Here is a 6,000-nt window from a genome sequence, read left to right as displayed (position 1 = left end):
CTGTAAATCATTAAAAAGGATTACCCTAGAAACGTAACCCTTAATAAAATAATACATTTTGTTCAGAGTTTTTTTTATTTTCTAACAAGAACAACAAAAAAACACGAAGAAAGATTTGTCGTTATAAAGTTGATTAAAGCAAAACCTTGTTTATTTCACAGCAACCTTTTGTTATTTATCTTAACAAACTACTTATCTGAAAAGCATCGGTCAGCTAAACACTAGAGCTGTAATTTTGTAGAGGGAGTGGCGAAGAGAGAAACATCAAAACGAAACTAAAACCTAATCATAACCCAGGATCACAACTAGAGACTTTCATGCGTACTTACACGAAGTACAAACAAATAGTCCAATATTTGTTGTTTATATATCGTTTAACAGTATCAATAAATTGTAAATACGACCGATAACGAATTGTATCGTGTTTTAAAAAAAAAATTAAACAAATCACATTTTATTTTGTGTGGTTCCTTATTCTCACTGTATCTGATAGCATAAAAAATATTGTTTTGTCCATACGCTGTTAGATAGAGCCAGACTTTTTATCTGATTTGGAAATTAACATAAGAGTTAAAGTAAACAAGGGATGTACTGATAGATTTAAACTGTTTCATCCACTTTACGACACATGTTTATCAAACCTTCCATTAAATGTTCTGTTACAACCATATCTGTGGCATCCCATTCCAAAGGTCAACCACCCTGTAAGAGAAATAGAACTGTCTCAGCTAAAGTTGACCTTTACCCTGATAAAATTTATATTTGTAACCTTTAGTCCTACCATCGTCAAAAGGAAGTACGAGAAAGGATGATGTGTGGACACTAATCTGACCATTAGTCCTACCACTAAAACTCTATCATACTGTTTCAAGATTTTAAGCAGCAGTTTGAAAATAAAGTTATTTTAATTTGTGGGGGAAGATCAGCTGACACAAATGTATGGATAAAATTTAAAAACCTTAAATTCAAACACAGAAGATGCTAAATAAACCTGAGAGAAAGCTGGGTGTTATAATTCCGGTTGGAGTTGAAACTAAGACATAAACAGTAAACGTCAATGAATCAGTAGTTTTGTATACATAAACAGTGAACGTCAACAAGTTAGTAGTTTTGTCTACATAAACAGTAAACGTCAATGAATCAGTAGTTTTGTATACATAAACAGTGAACGTCAACAAGTTAGTAGTTTTGTCTACATAAACAGTGAACGTCAACAAGTTAGTAGTTTTGTCTACATAAACAGTGAACGTCAACGAATTGGTAGTTTTGAATGTATAAACAGTAAACTTCAACAAATCAATAGTTTTATTTACATAAACAGTGAACTATTGATGACGAAAAATGCACTTGAAATAAAAGTGTATCTCAGAACAGCTGATATGGGTATTAATACTTGAAATAAAAGTGTATCTCAGAACAGCTGGTATGGTATTAATACTTGAAATAAAAGTGTATCTCAGAACAGCTGATATGGGTATTAATACTTGAAATAAAAGTGTATCTCAGAACAGCTGGTATGGTAATAATACTTGAAATAAAAGTGTATCTCAGAACAGCTGGTATGGGTATTAATACTTGAAATAAAAGTGTATCTCAGAACAGCTGGTATGGTATTAACACTTGAAATAAAAGTGTATCTCAGAACAGCTGGTATGGTATTAACACTTGAAATAAAAGTGTATCTCAGAACAGCTGGTATGGGTATTAATACTTGAAATAAAAGTGTATCTCAGAACAGCTGGTATAGGAATTAACACTTGAAATAAAAGTGTATCTCAGAACAGCTGGTATGGGTATTAATCCTTGAAATAAAAGTGTATCTCAGAACAGCTGGTATGGTATTAACACTTGAAATAAAAGTGTATCCCAGAACAGCTGGTATGGGTATTAACACTTGAAATAAAAGTGTATCTCAGAACAGCTGGTATGGTATTAACACTTGAAATAAAAGTGTATCCCAGAACAGCTGGTATGGGTATTAACACTTGAAATAAAAGTGTATCTCAGAACAGCTGGTATGGTATTAACACTTGAAATAAAAGTGTGTCTCAGAACAGCTGATATGGGTATTAATACTTGAAATAAAAGTGTATCTCAGAACAGCTGGTATGGGTATTAACACTTGAAATAAAAGTGTATCTCAGAACAGCTGGTATGGGTATTAACACTTGAAATAAAAGTGTATCTCAGAACAGCTGGTATGGGTATTAACACTTGAAATAAAAGTGTGTCTCAGAACAGCTGATATGGGTATTAATACTTGAAATAAAAATGTATCCCAGAACAGCTGGTATGGTATTAACACTTGAAATAAAAGTGTATCTCAGAACAGCTGGTATGGTATTAACACTTGAAATAAAAGTGTATCTCAGAACAGCTGGTATGGTATTAACACTTGAAATAAAAGTGTATCCCAGAACAGCTGGTATGGTATTAACACTTGAAATAAAAGTGTGTCTCAGAACAGCTGATATGGGTATTAATACTTGAAATAAAAGTGTATCCCAGAACAGCTGGTATGGTATTAACACTTGAAATAAAAGTGTGTCTCAGAACAGCTGATATGGGTATTAATACTTGAAATAAAAGTGTATCTCAGAACAGCTGGTATGGTATTAACACTTGAAATAAAAGTGTATCCCAGAACAGCTGGTATGGTATTAACACTTGAAATAAAAGTGTATCTCAGAACAGCTGGTATGGGTATTAACACTTGAAATAAAAGTGTATCTCAGAACAGCTGGTATGGTATTAACACTTGAAATAAAAGTGTATCCCAGAACAGCTGGTATGGTATTAACACTTGAAATAAAAGTGTGTCTCAGAACAGCTGATATGGGTATTAATACTTGAAATAAAAGTGTATCCCAGAACAGCTGGTATGGTATTAACACTTGAAATAAAAGTGTGTCTCAGAACAGCTGGTATGGGTATTAATACTTGAAATAAAAGTGTATCTCAGAACAGCTGGTATGGTATTAATACTTGAAATAAAAGTGTATCTCAGAACAGCTGGTATGGTATTAACACTTTTATTGATAGGGAGAGAACAACCTTTATACCTTTTTAGGTCATTTTCAGGTTAAGAAAGAGAGAGTTTGAATGCTACTCTTAACAGATACGAGTCTTACGGACATAAGTATAACAAGGAACGGTATTATAGGGGGCGTTGCAGTTCGACGTTACGTTATTAATTTGTGTAGGTTTAAAGTTATTCCTTTATATTGGTTTAATTTTGGTTTTAGTTGCTGTATAAGTAAGGCCTCTTTAATTTTGCGTTTGTATATATTTGTTTCCCTACTTAATATCTAGCTATTTCTAATTGTTATGTTGTGTTTATTTGATTTGCAGTGTTCAAAAACGTTTGATGGTATTTTTTTCATTCTTTGAATCTAGTTTCATTTTTCTACTTGTTTCTCCAATATATAAGTCGTGGCAGTTATCACATTGTATTTATAAATAATGTTGGTGTGGTGTTTGTCAGTGTAGTTTTTACATTGCATAGACCTCAGTTTTGTGCCTGGTTTTTGAATAAACTTGGTAGTAACTGGAATGTTGTGTTTGAGTTTTTTTCAAATGCTGGTTATTTTGTCACTGATGTCAGTTTTGTCACTTTATACAGAGGTATAAAGTTTTGTAGTTTGTTGTACCTTGGGATTTATTGTTGTTGGTCTAGGTGTGTGCGTATAATGTTTTCCACGGTTTCTTGAGAAAACTTATTGATGAAGTTTTCTCTTGTTGATTTCATCATTAATTTTATTAGGTGAACATAGTTTTGTGGTTGTGTTTGTTTTCTTAGCATGTTCAGTTTTTGTTTTGTTTCATGTGCTGAGTCCCAGGGAATGTATAATCCAGTATGGGTGATTTTTCTGTTTTGAATTGTGTATCAGTTCTAGTGATATTGAGGTTAAGAAATGCTATTTGGTTACTTTCTTCGTGTTCACATGTGAAGTTAATGTTGAGATGTATAGAGTTAACGTGATTGAAAAACTAAGTGTGTGTTCTGTAAATGTGAATCCAGCAATCGTGTCATCTACATATCTGTACCAGTATAGTGGTGGGTGTAATGCTGTGTTAATTGCTTGTGTTTCAACTTGTGTCATAAAAATATTGGCTAGAACTGGTGATACTGGGTTGCCCATACTTAGGCCATTTGTTTGTAGGTAGTTTTGGTTATTGAACCTAAAGTTAGTTTTGGTGGTAGTAAATACTATAAGGGTTGTTAATTAGTTGCTGGAGATGTGTATCAATGGGTTGGTGTCGTGGATATAAAGTTCTAAAGCTATCTTGCAGGCTTCAGTTGTTGGGACTTCTGTGAAGAGGAAGATTACATCAAACTGGCCATTAAGGCTTTATGATTTAGTTGATTAAGAGTATATTTAAAGTTAAAAGTCTTTAAATGGAACCAGCTGATGTTACATGTTTAGAAAATGCCCACGCTATATATTTACTAAGGTTGTAGTTAAATGATTCATAGGTTGGCATTATGGGTCACAGTGGACAATTGGGTTTGTGAGGTTTGGAGTTGCCGTACAGTTATGGATTTTTGAGATTGTGTTGATTTTTTCATTTGTAGTAGTATTTTGTTTAACCGGTTTTCATGTGTTTTTGTTGGATATGTGTTTAGTATTTTTAATCTGATTAGATGTTGTTCACTTATTGAATGTATTCATTTGTGTTCACTACAACTATATCATTGCCTTTATCTGCCTTTAGAATGTTGATCTTGTTGTCTTGTTTTAAGTTAGTTATAGAATTAATATTTTTGTGTGAAGTTGTTTTTATATTTCTTTTCTGTGAAATTATGTTGATAGTTTGTGTGGAAATACTTTGCAAGAGCTGTTTAAGATACTGTTTTGAGGTGTTTCTGGAGAATTTAAGGTTAACGTCGGTTCCTACTTAAAATATAGAAACACAAAAATATCACATAATTGTTTCATCATATCACACAACTGTTTCGAGATATCACATAACTCACCTCTTTCATTATATCACACAACTCTTTCCAGATATCACATAACTCCGTTTCAAAACTCATGAGATTTGATGTTGAAACACAACAATAGTGTTACGCGATTTGACATAACTCTGTATTATTGAGATGATATAATTCTGTATTAACTGACTTCATATAACTCCGTGTTAACTAAGTTAATGATATAATTCTGTATTAACTGAGTTGGTTTTAATCAGTGTTGACTGACTTGATATAATTCTGTAATAGCTGAACTGATATAACTCTCTATTAACTGAGTTGATATAACTTTCTATTAACTGAATTGATATAACTCTGTACTAGCTGGGCTGATATAAGTCTGTATTAACTGGCTTCATATAACTCTGTATTTACTGAGTTGATGTAACTCTGTACTAGTTGAGCTCATATAACTCTTTATTAAGACTTGATATAACTCTGTATTAAGTGACTAGATATAACTCTACATCAACTTACTTGATATAACTCTGTACTAACTGACTTGAAAAAGTTAGGACACCCTATGAAAGCCTGTGTATTTTTGTAACAATTTTGGATATATAGATATTTAATCTCAATTTTAACAATACTGAAAGATTATAGGAATATAACTAAACAATTAAAACTGAAGAAAAGACTTTTCAAGATCTTCTGTAAATGTAATTCTACAAAAATATGTATTCTAACTGAGGAAAAAGTTAGGACACCCCCACATTTATTCCCACTTAAAATGGCTCAACTCACACACAGGTCTATCACACCAGGTGCACATGATTAGAAGATCGTTACTCAGTATTTTGAATGAGGCTTGCCCTATTTAAACCTCATACATTTAGTTTGGTGTGCTCCTGACTGTTGAAGTGAGAGTGAGCACCATGGTGAGAGCAAAAGAGATGTCTGAGGCCTTCAGAAAGAAAATTGTAGTAGCTTATGAGTCTGGTAAGGGATTTAAAAAGATCCCAAAGGATTTTGAAATAAGCCATTCCACTGTCTGGAAAATAGTCAAGTGGAGGGCTTTCAAAACA

The sequence above is a fragment of the Tachypleus tridentatus genome, unplaced genomic scaffold (assembly GCF_004210375.1).
Source record: "Tachypleus tridentatus isolate NWPU-2018 unplaced genomic scaffold, ASM421037v1 Hic_cluster_1, whole genome shotgun sequence".
In the NCBI taxonomy this organism is placed as follows: Eukaryota; Metazoa; Arthropoda; class Merostomata; order Xiphosura; family Limulidae; genus Tachypleus; species Tachypleus tridentatus.
Note: the sequence above shows the minus strand (reverse complement) of the source record.